At 40.6% G+C, this 18,142-nt stretch overlaps 1 protein-coding gene across 2 annotated transcripts in view; it reads left to right on the top strand.

The window, feature by feature from the left end:
• LOC103566489 (interferon-induced very large GTPase 1-like) overlaps positions 1-18,142 on the top strand; it is a 99,598-nt gene that overhangs the window by 59,650 nt on the left and 21,806 nt on the right. Inside the window, exon 1 of one of the 2 annotated variants that reach the window (XM_070626146.1) lies at positions 9,091-9,271. The exons of the other annotated variant lie outside the window; for it this stretch is intronic. The gene's annotated coding sequence lies outside the window, so the exon portion shown is untranslated. Of the gene's footprint in view, positions 1-9,090; positions 9,272-18,142 lie in introns of those variants that run through there. 2 annotated transcript variants of the gene reach the window in all.

Below are 18,142 nucleotides of genomic sequence, written 5' to 3'. Positions count from 1 at the left end.
CTTTTAAAATTAGAGTAACAATGAATATAATAATAATGAATATATAATCAAGAATCCAGCTTGGATTATATTTCCTTACATATCAACACAGTGGCAAAATATAATTTTTCATATTTTCTATGGAGGAAGGGCCCAAGAAGGCAAAAGTGTCTAGGCCCCACAAATGTCCTAATGGGGTCCTGAAACCCTGCACAAACATATTGATCTAATCTTCCTATACTAATCTAACCTCTATCTAAACCATCGAGATATATAATTATATGAGAATCCCTATGAGTCTTAAAGTACCTGTGCTAACTCCCATAGGGTCATAATTCCCATGTTCTAATAATACCCAGTTCCTTCAACTGTGTCTCCTGGGAAGTGATTTTTCATTCCCCCATACACTCCTTACTCTCCCTGGAACATTTCCATGCACGGTCATTCCGTACGGAGAGATCAGAACCACACAGAACACTCCAAATGCGAGTTGATGACCACAGAATGAAACGGGATTCTTATATCTCTTGTCCTAGAAGCAGTTCTCCTATTTTCCCATTTGTTGGGTTAGGTGCCTCGTCATTTACATTCGTACATTTACAAATCACTTCATCACTTAATTATCCCTTCAAGAAAAACATTTTAAGCTTTTGTTATGTTATAAGCACCATGACATTTCCAGAGCATATAGAAAGAGAGGAATGTTTTCAGGAGAAGGAGAAAAAATTCTCTGAAATTGCTTGCATTGGAAGGCCTGCGAAATAATACTAAGGAGCTGATTACAGAATCTGGAAAAAAGATTTGGAAGGCATCAGCAATCAAGTGCTATTTAAAACAACAAAGTAAATTATATAACCTAAGAATTAAATAAGAGATGGAGAGAATGGGGAGAAAAACTTGAACAAAGATAATACTTTACATCTAAAAGGATGCATATTCATTTAATAAAACCTGGAAAATGCACATACAAAAAATGAAAGCATAAAGAAGGCAACAAAAAAATAGAATTATATTGTGAATACTGCTTGGGGCATACTTTAAAATAAAGCAGGAACACGTAAGCGTTTAGACCACAGAGCAAGTCAATACAATCAGTTACCAAGGGGCCCCTCATGCATCCAGTTAATAGTGGAGAGTTTCCCAAAAACCTATTTATACTTTCTGAAAACTTTTTTTGCATATATATTTTTATCCTAGGGGTGCCTTGATGAAGATGCATTATGACACAGTGAGTAATTGGTAAGCATTATGCTCTTTGAAGATTTCCCCAGTTTTGCCTTGACAGTCTATACTGTTTCTTTGGAACAAAGCCAGGCTTCAGAAGATTGGCCCACCTGGTCAAAATACATTGTTTTGACTTCTCATAGAACTGACTTTGTTGAACTTATTTTGTCACCGTGCCACACAATTCACTGAGGGGCATTATCATTAACAAATACAAGAAGCTATTGTTCTATTTAGTATATACAGATGTTTTCTATGATCCAATACATTGGACAGAGGAATACAGAATGTATGAATGAATGAATGAATTGTAGCCTAGAATGCAATTCAGAGAAGAAATTCATGTGTTTGAATGATACTGTCACATTATCAAGAGTTGCAAGAGTGGAGGAGAAACAAAACACCACATTCATATTTCCAGAGATAAAACCTCTGTGGATACCAGAACACTGAGTGAAAAAAACACAGAACTCTTCTTCTCCTGTGAAGTCTCCCTGACTCCCAGAGCTCATAGGACTCCATGGGCCTGCAACACATATCACCATCTCTGACGTCCGCCCTACACTCCTCTCCTTTTCTCTACCCCAGGTCAGACCTTAATACTACATACAGGATGTGTAGCAGACTAACGGTTATCACTACAACCCCAAATCAGTTTCACTTCTTAAGTGGTAGATGAAACCGCCCTGCCTGTTAGCAGAGGAAATATGTTATAAACTGGGTGCAGCCTGGGTTGACTCTTTAAGCCCCTAAAGGGCTGTGCCTGGAGGTCGCCAGGAAGAAATTGTTTCTCCAACCCTGTACCTGGAGTTGAGCAGTCCCCAGGGCCAGGATTTTATCCCTGCAGATGGGTAGCTGGTGGGAGGAAATAGGGGAGGATGTGGGAGTTATAGATAGAAAGAAATGAAGAAAGAAAAAGGCAGAGAAAAAAGATGCATGGACAGGAACAGAGTAAAAGAATCAATCATAAACATGAAAATGGCAAGTTTGAAGGAGAGAAGAGATGAACATGAGAGATACACAGAGAGACAGAGATGTCTATCACAGAGAGACATAAGGCAACGATAGCCAAAAAGAGAGGTTAAATAAAAACACTGAGGTTCATCCAAGTAGTTTTTAGAATTGGCTGGCCTTCACATTCTTGTTGGCCCAGAAGAGGGCTTGCTCTGCTAGCTGAGATCCGTGCCAATCAATCACAACGAGTTAGAGACCAAAAAAGGAAGTTTAATTAGATTAGCTAGCTAATCAGAAGAGGAGGTGACTAATGTCTCAAAACCCATCTTCAAGGTTTACAGAACTTTGAGGCAGTTATATAGGAAAAATGGGCAATGAGGAGGGGGTCCAGGGATGTTGGTCTCCAGGCATGATGGGCTCCAGGCATCACATTGTTCTATTCTTCTGTCAGCTGTGACGGATACCTTATAGGTTGTTTCCTGCCTGTGGTCAGCCTGTTCCTGGAGAGAAACTCATAGAACAAAGTTTTAATTTATCAAGTATCAGGGAGTATATACATACGCAGAGGCCATATATCAGGAGAGCATGTGAATTTGTTAAAGTACGTGCAGAGCAGCAAGTAGTCACACAGAGGAGGGGCTGAGGCCATTTAGCAAAACAAGATGGCCCCCCTTTTGCTCCCTTACGGAAGGACTACCTCCATCATCCACTGAGTGTGTCGTCAGACTGACAGTTGTCAGAAGGTCTTAGAGATTAGGCATTTAATGAGAGGTATTCCTAAGAAGGTAACGAAAAGAACAGTTATGAAAGCTTGAGCAAGGGAGTAAAACCAAGATTTGATTTTAGGAGGGAGCCAGTTGAGAAGATTCCAGGACATTGGGCCCAAAGCATCCTTCAGTGGTGAAGTGAGAAAAGCATTCACAATTTAATGGAATTCTTGGTTCTTGATCTGAATATTTTTGGTGATGGCATAGACATCAGAAAGATTTCAGTGAACATATGCACAGATGTCTCTTCCAATCACTACACAAGTCTCCCTTATGAAGCTAAAATGATGTCCAACACCAGATAATTGTAGAGGACCTGTTGCTGGCATTTCTATAGTTCTATGGAAACACTACTTGTGGTTTCAGTAAGACTGCCCACAGACTTCCTTATTTTCCAGAGCTGACAACGAAAACTGAGGGAGTTCTGAAAACGTCCTGAGCATCCCCCACAGCAGCAGTTCTGGGTCAAAAGTTTGCCTATACATGATAGTGGAAGTGGTCAGTCTTTTAGATTTAGTCTCAAACTTTTAGTCTCTTGTTCTAAGGCTTCCTGAGCTCCTGGTGAGAAAGAAAGGTCACAGCTTCTTTATGGGACTGGGATTCCTCACCCAAATTTATGGCTCTAACATGATTCCATAGACCTTTTGGATCCTCTAGTTCCACAAAAACTTAAATCCAAAGTAACAGTAGGTAAGGTGAAAAAAGACGCCAGTCTGGTTAAAGATTAGATAAGGGGAGCCGGCCAAGTGGCATAGTTGTTAGGTGCGCACCTTCCACTACAGCGGCCTGGGGTTTGTAGGTACAGTTCCCAGGCGGAGACCTGCACACACTCATCAAGCCACAGTGTGTTGGCAAACCACGTACAAAAAAGATAGAGGAAGACTGGCACAGATGTTAGCTCAGCGCCAATCTTCCTCAGCAATGGGGGAAAAAATAAGATAGGTTAAGGGATAAGTAGATGAGCTAGAGATAAGAATCACATTATGTTGTAACACTCTCATAACTACTAGAGTATAAATCATAACTAACAGGGTTTTAAAGAGATGGTAACAGTCAAATCAAAGCATAAAGCAGAAATCTCTCAAAGGATAGAATTTTTCTTCAATGAGTATGTTTTGTATGTTTGTTATTTTAATCAATAACTGACTGTAACATCATTCATGTCACATGGAAACTGATGTTAGCTGCTAAAGTGGAAAGAACATTGCTCTTGGGAGTCAGAACATTTAAGGCTGAGCCCAAGACAAAGCATACAAAAGCTGTGACATCTTGGGTTACTCATTTGACCTCCCCCGTTCTTTTCAGAAGACAGAAATAGAAAATTCTGCATCTTGCTATTTGAAACCCTGACAATATAAAGAGCCTAGGTAAAGAGGTCAAAAGAGCAACTCAACAGTGAAGTGGACCAGGAGGCACAGAGCTGACCTAAGAGCACCTTGGTCTTTATTCTGGCTAAAGTGGGAGAAAAAACACGTTCCTCCTCAGCTACAATACTACTTTCAACATGGGCTATAGAATAAGATGTTTTGTAAACATAATTTTTCAGCAAAAAGTGACTATAAACAATAAGAAAAAAAGAGGATGATGAAACACATGAAGAGGATGACAAGGAGAAAACTGATGAAGAAGAATCAAGTGATGAGGATGATGATAGAGATGGTGATGATGTTGATGATTAAGTTGTAGGGCCTTGTGGGACATGGTAAGGATTGTACCTTTTGCTAAGAGCAGATTGGGAAGCTCTCGGAGATTTCTTAGCAGAGGAGTGACCTTCTCCTTTCAATCAAACAGTATGCTGTGTAGAGAATCGACTGAGAGAGGAGTGGAGGAGAATTCAACAACAACGACCGATACAGGGGAATGAGTTAGAAGACTATTGCAACAATCTGGGAAAGACATGATGGTAGCTTGGATTAGGATGGTGGTTAGTGCTCTACATGGTCAAAAGTGGGCTGATTCAGGACCTATTTTGATGGTAGAACCATCAAGATGGTAGCTTGAATTGGCTATGTAAACAATATATCTGGGTTAACCAGTTTGAGGGTTCAAATATATCCCCCTAAAATGGCAGCCCAAATTACAACTCCAAGTCTCCATTTGACCAAACTGACAAAAACCCTGGATCAGCTTTCTCCTCAAATGTGACCTCAAACCCTACGGGTACTTTTCATTAGTAATCTCTTCTAATGCTCTCAATATTCACTAGTGGTACTGGAATACCGTCGAATCGCCTTCAGGGACAGTAAAGTCCACAACTGCTGCCGTGTTGCTGGTGGTTCTTTCCTTAAGCCAATCCCTACCATTTCCATGGTACTTAATCTTCTGAGTTAAGCTTCTGACTTGATTGCCCTTTGTACTCTACCTGGCCATGCTAAAAGTCCCTCAGGATCTTCTGCAATGGGGGCCACCCTAAATCCCCATGCAGAACAAATTCTCTACATTCACTCTTCCAGATTCCCATCAGAGGATATCTATCCTGCATAATAGGCGCTCAATACAATCACTTACGGGACATATCATAATGTCTACGAGGTACAGGAGGTTGGCTTGATGGTGGACCATTGGGTGATTTGCACACTGGTTTCAAGACCCCCACACAAGGCTGAGTTGCAGTTTATACGAAAGGGTCCATTAACAGGACTTGAGTGGGAAGAAGAGATGGTAAGAATTAATTTTTTGAGCTCATACTTCCAGTTAGGCAATGGAATTGTCTTATGTGATCGACACGAGGAAAAATGGTAAGGTGAAAAACTGAGAGATTAAATGAGTGACCCAAGATCACACAGTTAGAATGTCAGGAGAAAGGAATCTGAGTCCACTTCCCATGTACGTACATGACATTAAGGGAACTGATGATGATAGCTATCTCTTAACTGATCAAAGGAGACAAGATCCTCACCTTCCTCCATGTGCAAGGATAATGCCACCTCATAATATTCAGAAATTCATATTTACAGAAGTGAGTAGGATGGAGGTATGAGCAGACAGCAAAAGCAGGGAAAACTCAGGGTTCCTAGGAGAAAAGGAGGGGCTCTTTCTTTCTCCCCATCTGGCAGGCAAAGCACTATTCGTTGCAGCTGGGGAATGCCCTAAGAGGTAGGTTGAGAAATCCACTGAGGGCAGGATCTGATGCCTCTGCATCTTTCCCTGGGTTATCTGATTTTTCTTTCTCTCATCCCTCTTTTTCTGTCTTGGCAAGTGTCCCTCACTAGATTTCAGAAGAGGCCATCAGAGTCCCTTATATATTCTCTTACCCAAGGAGGAGCCAGTTGGAGGAAAGGATCAGGGAGAAAATGCCGCGTAGGAGAGACCCAGGACCCAGCTGCCCTCTCTCTGTAATCAATGGATTAGATATGGATTTGCTCACTCCATGGGACTTTAGTCAAAGCTGGGAGTATATCTGGAAGGAGGGAGAGGCAAGTGAGGCGCTGAGAGAGCAAAGTTTAAGCGTTCCCTCACTCTCAAGAACCCTTGTACCCTAGCTGCCTCTCTTGCCCCACCCCAGTCCCAGTGCTGGGTGGGCCCCTGGGTGATTGGCTCTCTCTAGTACCCCTGGGGAGGTCTGAGTGACTTCCTGCCCCTTCAGTTTATTAATAATAAGACTAGAAGTTTTCAAATGGAACTGAAGTCAAGAAACTGTCAGGAAAAAAAAAGAAACATGGAAGCCTAGAGAAGTCAGCTTACAAAGAACATTCATTGATCACTTCACAATCTTTCGTGTTAAAAGCAACCATTTCTGGGAATTGACATGAGACTGAGAAATGGAAGCAAAAGTCTTTTGTCAGCGCTGGGCGTTGACTTGAGTAACAGGAGCAGCTGTGTTGTGGAATGAACTTGTTTGTGCATCTGATCTTGAGGCCATAGGATTGCTTCATCCCCTTCCTCTATTTATACAGCACTGACTGAGATCTTATTATATACAGAAAATGGGCTCCCACTGTGAGAGAATCTGAGGTGGATCGGACACAGACTTTATCATGGCTAGACTGAGGGCGCAGTAATAGAGAGACATAGGCACTGAAAAAGGACCCAGCATAAGACTGCAAAATACTCCCCCAAGAACTGTAAGATGGTGGGACTCAGGAATCATCAGAAGTTCAAATTAAACACTTAAAGGAGCTACAATGCAATAGCAGAGCATACCCATCACAATGGTTATAATTCACAAGAGAAGAATTAACAAGTGTTAGAGAGGATGTGGAGTAAGGCAAACTCTCATACACTGCTGGTGGGGATGCAAACTGCTGCAGCCACTATGGAAAGCAGTATGGAGATTCCTCAAAAAATTAAAAATGGAGCTACCATATGATACAGCTATTCTACTTCTGAATATTTATCCAAAGACCACAGAAGCACTAATCTGTGAAGATATTTGCAGCCCTATGTTCATTGCAGCGTTATTCACAATAGCCAAGACTTGGAAAGAACCTAAGTGCCCATCGATAGATGAATGGATAAAGAATATGTGGTATATGTACGTAATGGAATACTACTCAGCTGTAAAGCAGGTGAAATCTTCCATTTGCAGCAATACGGACAGACCTTGAGGGTATTATACTAAGCGAAATAAGTCAGACAGAGAAAATCAAATACCATGACTTCACTAATAAATAGAATATAAAAACAACAGCAACAATAAACAAATACAGAGACAGAGATTAGATTGGTGGTTATCAGAGGGGAAGGGAGGGAAGTGGACAAGAGGAGTGATAAGGCATATGTGTACGGAGATGGATGGTAATTAGTCTTCGGGTGGTGAACACGATGTAGTCTACACAGAAATCAAACTATAATGATGTTCACCTGAAAAAAAAAGATGACTATGACAGAATTGACACAGAATATGACACCTGTGGAGGTGGGACTTTGAGGTTTGGGGGATGGGAGACTTCCTATGAACAAGCAGACAGCTACAACACATCACAGTGTGATAGGAGCGTTACAAGAGTGTGAAGTAAGTGCTGTGACAGCACAGCACAGAAGAGTTCAGTAGAGGTCAATGCAGGTAGAGTCGTGTAGGTGGACTGGGAGGAGGAGGGGGAAATATGCAACAATGTGGGTAGGATTTCTCGAGGAACTGGAAAAAATATGTATGAATTTCACCTGGAAGAACATGTATGTGTCAGACATACCAAGTTTGATCTAGAAGAAGGATAATGACGCAGGAGGTAAAGATCCACAAGCAATGATATAATGAATTCAATCATGGAGAAAGACAAGAAGTGGCAAAACAAAATGCTTTACCAGGGATGTAGGTTTAAGGGAAAACTTAGAGATAACATTACTAAAAAGACAGAGAACAGCGAAGTTCCCTCTGTCTCATCATGAACACACAATATGCTTTTAAGAATTTAGTTTACTTTGGGCCGGCCTGTGGTGCAGCATTAAGTTCGGGCACATTCCCGTTCGGCGACCCAGGGTTCGCCGGTTCGGATCCCGGGTGCAGACACGGCACCACGTGGCAAGCCACGCTGTGGTAGGCCTCCCTCATATAAAGTACAGGAAGATGGGCATGGATGTTAGCTCAGGGCCAATCTTCCTCAGCAAAAAGAGGAGGGTTGGCAGCAGTTAGCTCAGGGCTAACCTTCCTCAGAAAAAATAAAAATAAAAATAAACAAAAAGAAGAATTTAGTTCACTTTGTGTTGAATCATCCAAATCAGCTAATAGAATGTTGGAAACTTTGTTAATTTTCAAATCAAACACTGTGGAGAATAGCTAATTCTGGCATAAAGGTCTTTTACAGGAAATGAAAACTCACGTTATTTGCACTGGGAGCATGCTTCTCTCTTTGTTCTTAGATGACTTGAGAACTAGAACAGCAAGACAGTTAAAGCACTTTCTCTGAGGAAGAAACTCTAATGTGCCTGTGTTTCTTCTTCCAAATTCCTTCCCTATGCTGTTTTTGCTGTGTTCATTATCTTGTGCTCACCCACTCCCACCTTTGTCCACACACACACACACACACACACACACACACACACACACAGAGATTAATGTTAGTCTTCTATCTGTGGTAAATTTAAAACACAAAGGAAAGAAAAAAAGAAAGAGAAAAAGAAAGAAAGAAAGAAAGAAAGCAAGAGGGAGGGAGGGAGGAAGAAAGGACAAGGAAAGGAAGAAAGATGATTCCTTTTAATCAGGTGGTTTATTTTTTAAGGAAAAATGAAAGTGAAACCAGTTTTTCACTTCTTGCTCAAAGGATAAATTGAGCTCTCTCTGCCACACAGGAAGCCAAAGTCTGGGCTGGAGACAGCAGCCGGCCCGGCTCAGGGAAGGAATCTGCTTTGCCTTCTCTCTGGTTTCTCTCCAGCAAACTGAGAACAGGAGCCTGGCCTCAAGGAGACAGGTAGGTGAAGAAAAAGAAGGGAAATGGGGTAGACAGAGAGATACAATGACAGATTCAGAGGCTAAACTTGAAACAGAAATTCGTAGAAATAACCATAGTGAATTGTGAGAGACCAGGCAGATTATGAACACAAATATGAATCCACCGTCGTCATTCTTCCAAAAAGCAGCTACAAATCAGGGGAAAGGGAGTACAGCATCTAAACACACAGCTAAACAATTTAGTAATTTGTATTATGAAAGAAAAGTAAACCCAGACAGAGGTAAAAGGAGCCTTTGCTTGAAAGGATTATTGCAATGAAGGGAAGGAGACTCTTGCAATAGGGAAAACAATCCACCTGTAGGGCTGCCAGCATCTCAAAGGCCAGGCAGAAAGGAATTTTCTTTATGGGGAAGTGTCAACGGGGCCAGAAAGACAGGCTATGGAGGGAGTAGGATCATCAGGGAATGTTTTTCCCTGAGGCCCGCAGATTCTTAGGAGGGAGCATTTAGGGGGTTGTGTGCTAGGTCAGGAGGAGCTGGGTCACAATCAGGGGCCTGGAGAAAGGAGAGAAGCTTAACTAATGTTCAGTCAACTTACAAGCACTTTGTTTCAATTGAGCAGTAGGGACAAACAGCCCAGCTAATCTTTTATGAGGCAACGAATGGGAATTTAAAGGGTCCCTGTTTGGCCTCATTATAGGTAAAAATGGGGAAGAAGATTGAGTCCTATCTAATTCAGTCATATGTGGATGAGTGGTTTTCTGCTCTCAGCCATTTCTCAGAACACATAAGGGTGGATGGATTTCTTTAAGGATCGTGGTTGCAGGAGTAAAAGGCTAGAAAAGGTTAACACTGTTATTATGATTCATGTAAGTAACAGGTGCTATTGCAAGCACAAAGAAGAGAAGTAATAACTCCACCTGAAACGCTGATGGAAGGCTTCACAAATAAGAAGAAAATTGAACTGCGTCAGGAGTGATAATTGGCTGTCCTAATAATCAAATTTCCATAAGACAGATTAACAGGAGAAAACTAAAATTAAGTGTATGCATATCGGAGCCCCACAGAGACATGAAGACTCAAAGACAGTCAGGCAATTGAAGCTCATATGCCATCCTGAGCTAAGGAGAAGTGGGTAGGAGTCTGGGTTTCAAAGGGCAGGAAGATTCCATGCAGATAATTCTTTCTGGTATAAGAGTTATCTCTGGTAACAGCACCCTTCCTGGTACAGACATCCTATCTAAATTCTTGTAGGCAGTTAAGGGAGAAGAAAAAAGCTTTTCCTGAGTCTGTTGGGTCTTAATTGGCTTCACTCAACACAATCCACATGCCAAAGTGCCACATTTTGGGGTGGCATACTCTGCTCCCCCTAATTATACAAGGTTAGGAAAACTATGAGGTTGAGGAAAGATGACAGAGTGTAGTTGCTAAGGAAAGAAAGTGAACTAGAAGGTAGGAAAAGGAAAAAGAGTGGTTGTGAAAGGCAGTAGGCTAATTGTTCCACATTAGGAGGGGTCTTGAACCAGGACCAAGTAATCTGATCATATCATAAACCAATGAAGAATTTTCAAAGTTTTGCAAACAAGTAAATGATGTAAATATGAGTTTCAGGATGTAGCGTGAAAGATGAACCACAAGAGGGAGAGAGAGAACTGACAAAGAGCTTCTCAAACAGAGCAGTCAAACAAATAGGGCACACTAATGCCCCACATTTGATAGGAACCCAACAGGGACCACAGTTTTGGGGAAGAATTAGGAAAAATGGGCTTCTAAGAAATAAAACGTGCCCACATCACCATTTCCTCATGAAAATTGGGTGGATTCCCCCAAATGGCTAGAGCCAGGAATTTAGGATGAGTTTCTAATTGGAGAAGCCGTTCTCCATAGTTAGTCCAGCAACTCCAAAGAGCAGCTCCAAATACAAATGGAATAAGATCTAGGCTAGGAGGCAGAGCCTAAGAGGAAAGCTAAATTTATTTAAATTTTTTATTGAGATGTAATTCACATATGACATTATATTAGTTCCAGTTGTACAACAAAATGATTCCATATATGTAAATATTGCAAAATGATCACAGAATAAGTCCAGTTAACATCCATCACAACAGATAGTTATAATTTTTTTCTTGTCATGAGATCTTTTAAAGTCTAGTCTCTTAGCAACTTTCTAACTTACAGTACAACGTTATCAACTACAATCACTGTGCTATACATTACATCCCCAGGGTTCATTCATTTTATAACTAGAAGTTTGTACTTTTGACCTCATTCACCCATTTTGCCTGCTCCCTCACCCCCACCTCTCCCCCACCCCCGCCCCAGCAAACACCAATCTGCTCTCTGTATCTATGAGTTTCGTTGTTTTGTTTTTTACTTTCCACATACAAGTGAGATCATATGGTATTTGTCTTTTTCTGCCTGACTTACTGCATTTAGGACTCAAGGTCTACTCGTGTTGTCACATATGACAGGATTTCCTTCTTTAATGACTGAATAATATTCCAGTATTTATTTACCACATTTCTTTATTCATTCACCCATCAAAAGCCATTTAGGTTGTTTCATGTTTTGGCTATTGTAAATAATGTTGCTGTGAACATGGGAGCGCAGAGCTTTCCGAGTAAGGGTTTTGAGTCCTTCAGATAAATAACCAGAAGTGGAAGTGCGGGATCATTTCATTTGATGGAAAATAGAAAAGATTGCACACTGCAAGAAAAGCCTAAAGCAGCTCATGATTAGCAGCAGAGTCACAATTCTTCAAACACATGTTTTGTTTTGTTTTGTTTTAAAGATTTTATTATTTCCTTTTACTCCCCAAAGCCCCCCGGTACATAGTTGTATATTCTTCGCTGTGGGTTCTTCTAGTTGTGGCATGTGGGACGCTGCCTCAGCGTGGTCTGATGAGCAGTGCCATGTCCGCGCCCAGGATTCGAACCAACGAAACACTGGGCCGCCTGCAGCGGAGTGCGCGAACTTAACCACTCGGCCACGGGGCCAGCCCCCAAACACATGTTTTTTAACTGCATGATCAAAAGTAGCCTCAAGATGCTCTTCATCCCGTTACATGCTTATTTCTTTCTAAGCAATAAAACAATCTCTGATTATTTTGCTTATTCAAGTATTGACAAGTTCATGGTCTGCTTCCCACCACTGGAATATAAATTCTCCAAGGATAAGGATCTAGCCTGTTTTACTCATCAATCAACACACAGCACCCAGGATGTTCCCCAGCATGCTGAAAGCCCTCAATAAATATGTGTGGAATAAATACTGGAATTTTTAACACATGTTGCCAAGCCTCTGATCCATGGTAGTTGTATGATGAGTTTGCATAAAAGTACATTATCAGGATGGGTCCAAGAGAGGAGAGAGAGTCAACAAAGAGAAGCTCCCCACATTGAGCAGGATAGAAATGTTGGAGAAGTCCCCTGGACTGGGTAGTTACAAGGTGACTATCAGGCTACAGAGAATTTTTTCAGAAAAAAGTGAGGGCAGAAGTCAGACTAAATAGTGAGAAGTGGATGGGGTGTATTCATCAATTCATTTCATCAATAAACATTTATTGAGCCAGAAGTGCTAAATTTCAAATAATTGTTTGAGAACTCTGGCAATAAAGGAACATAAAGAAGATAAAAGTTTATAAAAGAGGTGGGATATAATCTGCATTTAAATAAACTGTGAAGACTTGAGCATGTTTTCTTGTCCAAAGTGAGCAATCGTGAAAGTAAGATACTCCAGATATTTTAGACTCAAGATACAGAAAACAAGAGCCAAAAGGAGGTGAGTAGGAGACGGATTTAGAGGACAGAGTTGGTATTCAAAGAGTTTAGGGACATTTCTTCCCTAAGGACCAAAGGGAAAAACACAAGGATGGAATTTGATCTTATTTTGAAGGTGGAAATGTCTGAAAGTGAGAAAGGTGAGACCACATGGCTTCTGCATTCTGTAGAATTAGAAAGTGAGGTCACCAAAGGTGAGAGGAACCTCAACGAATGCCGTTTGATGTAATCTTCCCCGTACTCGTAGACCTCTTCTCTATGCTTCCTAACTCTAGGTTCAAGGGACCCTCTCAGACCTTTTCTTATTTATCTCTCTAACTCTATTGTCTAGCAAAGCGCCTGGCACTTGGCAGATCAATAAGTGTATATAAATTAAATGTACAATTACCAAGATGTGATGTCTGGATTGTGGGGAGTGAAGGAGATAAAAGAGTCAAAGTAGACTCTCACTGGGACTGAGACACTTGGAAGATGGGAATAGGATGAGAGTGTTGAGAAAACAAAAGGAAAAAGAGGTTTGGGAAGAAGGTGGTGAGTGCAAGTTGGGATGCACTGATTTATATTCCACCTCATGGGCCCCTTCTGCTGAGAACCACATCTCTGTCTCAGGCTGGCCCTGGACTCGTTTCATCCCAGGGCACCCAGAAGTTCAACTTTCTTCTCCTTCTGCTTCTCCTCCTCCTTCTCCTCCTCCTCCTCCTCCTTATTCTTCTCCTTCTTCTTCTTCCCCTTCTTTCTTCTTCTTCTTTGAGGATGATTCACCCTGAAATAACATGTATGCCAGTCTTCCTCTGTTTTATATCTGGGTGGCTGCAATAGCATGGCCACCGCCAAGTGTGTAGGCCTGCACCTAGGAACCAAACCCAGGCCACCAAAGCAGAATGGGCCAAGCATAACCACTAGGCCATTGGGAATAAACAAGTTTCTTGTTTATTCTACTTAATTATCCATGAACACCCTCTATGCACTTGTCTGTTACTGGTCCAGGTATCAGTTCAATTCCTTTCTGCCTTCAGAACAATGCCTCATGCTTCAACTATCCCTAAGGGATTTACTTCTAATCACTGGATATGACAACAAAAATGTACAAAGCAGGGAAAGTGAAAAATTCTCCTCCTGAATGTGGCTTCAGAATACTCCAGGTAACGTCATAGAAGCCTCACTACTCTGGGGGCTAATTAGAAAAGTTTGTGGGTAAACTGGTCTCAGGAATGGATGTCTAAGTGTGAGCATATACTCCCACATACAGGGGCCCTATGTTCTCCCACTAACAAGTCCCATAGAAGATGGTATTGTGTGACATCCTTTATCCTGCCTTAAAATTAAAGTTTTTATTTTTTCATGTCAACTTTATTGAGAAACCATTAATGCACAATAAAATGAATCCATTGTTGGGGCCCTGCCCTGTGGTGAGTGATTAAGTTCGCACGTTCCGCTTTGGTGACCCAGGCTTTCACTGATTCAGATCCTGGGCATGGACATGGCACTGCTTGTCAGGCCACACTGAGGCAGCATCCCACACGCCACAACTAGAAGGACGCACAACTAAAATACACAACTATGTACTGGGGGAATTTGCTGAGAAAAAGCAGAAAAAAAAAAAAAGATTGGCAACAGTTGTTAGCTCAGATGCCAATCTTTAAAAAAGAAAAAATCCATTGAAGGTATACATTTTGATGAGTTTTGCCAAGTCAAAACGACTGACACCTTGAAACCATTCCCACAATAAAGATACAAAACATTTTCACCATCCCAAAAGATTCTTTGAGTCCCTTGGCAGTCTACCCCTCCCTCTGCCCTAGCCCCAGGCAACCACTGGTAGGCGTTTTGTTACTATAAATTAGTTTTCAGTTTACATAAATGAAATAATATGATCTGTGTTATTTTGTTGTTTCTTTCACTCAGCATAATAATTTTTAATTTCAACCATGCTGTTACGTGTATGAGTAGTTGTCATGTATTGTTGAGTAGTATTTAATTGTGTACCATACTTTGTTTATCTGCTTACCTATTTATGGACACTTAGAGTATTTCCAGTTTGGGGCTCTTATGAAAAAAGCTGCTACAAATATCTATACACAAATCTTCGTGTGAGCATATATTTTTATTCCTTTGGGTAGATACTTACAGTAAAATGTCTGAGTTGTGTGATAGGTACATATTTAACTTTTTAAGAAATTGCCAAACAATTTTCTAAAGTCGTTACCCACAAGAGCGTCTGAGAGTTCTAGTTGCTCTACATCTTCCCTGGATTTTGATGTCGTCAGTCTTTTTAATTTAAGTCACTCTACTGAGTGTGTAGTGTTATCTCATTGCAGTTTTAGTTGTCATTTCCCTGTCACGAATGGTGTTGACATCTTTTCATGTGCTTCTTGACCATTCAATATCTCCCTTTTTGAATTGTCTGTTTAAACTTTTTGTACATTTCTTATTTCATTCTCTTACATATTTTGAGCTGTAAGAGTCTTTATATAATCTAGATACCAGCCCTTTAGCAGATATATACATTGCAAATATTTTCTTCCATTCTTTAGTTTGCCTTTTAATTTTCTTAATATTTTTCAAAGAGCAAAAATTATTCATTTTAATTAAGTCTAACTGATGAAATTTTTCATTTATGGTTCATGATTTGGGTGTCCTAAGAAAGTTTTACCTACTGCACGGCCTTGAACATTTTCCCCTGTTTTCCTCCAGAAGTTTTATAGCTTAGCTTTTACATTTGGTCTATTTTGAATTATTTTGTGTGTGGCTTCAAGTAGGGTCAATGTTCATTTTTCACATGAATATCCAATTCTCCTAGCACTATTTGTTGAAAAACTTTCCTTTCCTCTTTGAAAATCAATCTATCATAAACGCATGACTATTTCTGGACTCTCTGTTCTGTTCCATTTCCATTGACCTATATCTAAACTTCACTAATACCATACTGTCTTGTTCATTGTACCTTTATAGTAAATGTTCAAATCACACAACGTAAGGATGTCCTTCTTTCTTCCTTTCTTTTTTTTTCACATGCACACCCAAACCACATATCCATATGCAATTTCCTTAGACAGGTCAAAACAGTCAAAACACAAAATTCCTAACTGTCTCTGAAAGACGGCGTCTTGAGTTATGAATTCCTCAATGTTTCTTGGCAATCTTAGCAAGTTGGAATTAACAATGTAGGGTAGGAAGACATTTCCTCTACCCACTCTAGGTTCTTCTGTCAGGACAATGAATTAAATTTACACGACAGATAATAACAGGAGAAAAGTAAACAAAGCTTTATAATATGTATACATGGGAGAGACCCAGAAAAACTGAGTAAATCCCCAAAACGGAGGAGGTTCTCATCTTAAATACTCTCCTCATCTAAAGGCAAAGGAGGAAGTTGGGGGGAGAAGGGGAGTCAGTTATGGGAGATTACCAGAAAAGCACAGTAAACAAGAGTAAGGTTATTATGCAGATTAAAGTCCTTGCCTTCTGCATTGATAAGAGTTTCTAGAGATAAGGTCATCCTCTCCTCTTCCTCATACAGAGAGGGACACATCTTTACAGGTGGAGATTTCCTTTACAAATGGAAATGTCTCTTAACAAAGAGTAACTTCTGCTTTTCAGATTTTCTCTCATGTCTGCAGTTTTTAAAAGTAACCAACCCAAGATAATCCTCATGCCAAACAGACATATCTTGGTGTGGCCAATTCCAATCCCTCATAACAGTTTTCATGAACTTTAACAAGATAGAGATCCTATGGGACAGAGAAATGAGCTACCATCTAAGCTTGTATAACATCTACCTTCTGAACTCTATCCCTTCTCCAGACAAACTTCAGGATACAGCTGAAAGGTCTATTCTCCCCTTTCTTCCTCTTGACGCACACAACCCCAGAACTCAAGGTCATGGAACAGTTAAAAAGGAAATTTTGATTTGCAGGATGTCAGAGAAGATCTCTGAATATAAGTTCTTATTTGATGCAATTTTCTGGTACAGAGGTGTCCACGCTACTTTATCTGTGTGTTTCTTAAACAACAAGAAATTAAAGAAATTAAAAAACTATGTGCTCCTTTTTAGAGGGGTTAAGTCAGGTAACAATAAGCCTGTGCCTACCTGCCAGGCTCTGAAAACCATCACTTCGCAGCAGCATGAAGGTTACCCCAGAAGGCTACAAGTCTTTCTCTACTCCTGGCCAACTGTAGCTCAAAGCTATCTCAGAATGACCATGGCCAGGCTACTCAGACAGCTCAAGAAATAAGATACAAGTTCCCAGGGGCTTGTCCATATAACATCTGAGATTGCCTGTTTTCGGTTTACGTGATTTCCAAAGATTTCAACCTCAAAACCATAAAACAGGGGCCTTCAACATTACTTAATTGAAAAGGACATAGGTTAATTTGAATGCCCTCCTGGGGACAAAACAAAGACTGCTTTGATCCTTTCTCCTGTTCTCTTTGATCCTTCCTCCACCTGCCAAGGACTTCACAAGCCATAGAGAAGATCATCCTGTCAGCATAGAGCCTACTAGGATTTACAGGTCAATGAAGTATCATCAATTGTATGACCACTTAAGCATGACCAGGTGGAGTATTAGAACACTGCCTGTATTCCAGAACAATCTCTCATATCTCTATCTGCTTCCCATCATTAATCCTCTCTACTTCCCAAAAGTTTACACTAGTTGCTATTCAGACTTCTAATACTATAAGTTAATTTTGCAAGGGGTTCAACTTTCTTTCTGTGGAATCATATTGTAGGCATTCTTTTGGATTTGGCTTCTTTCTCACAACTTAATATTGTAAGACTCGCCCGTATTGTTGTATGTAGCTGTGATATTTGTCTCCATGTCTTCCCATAAAATTCTATTACGTGAATAAGCCGTAACTTGGTTACCCACTTGGCAGTCAATGGACATCTGAGTTGTTTCCAGTTTGTGACTTTTATTAGTACTGTTATGAACATTCTAGTGGATATGACTGCATGAATATGTGCACACAGTTTCTATTGGCATACACCTAGGGATGGAAATCTTGGCTTATTTCTGTCATTTTATTTTATGGGGATCCATGATGTCTTGTTTTGTTTGGATTTTTGTCTTTCCTCTATTTGTAGCACTGATTGAGATTTCTATGTT

Source organism: Equus przewalskii, chromosome 6 (genome assembly GCF_037783145.1).
Source record: "Equus przewalskii isolate Varuska chromosome 6, EquPr2, whole genome shotgun sequence".
Taxonomy (NCBI): Eukaryota; Metazoa; Chordata; class Mammalia; order Perissodactyla; family Equidae; genus Equus; species Equus przewalskii.
This window is presented reverse-complemented; position numbering and strand designations above follow the sequence as displayed.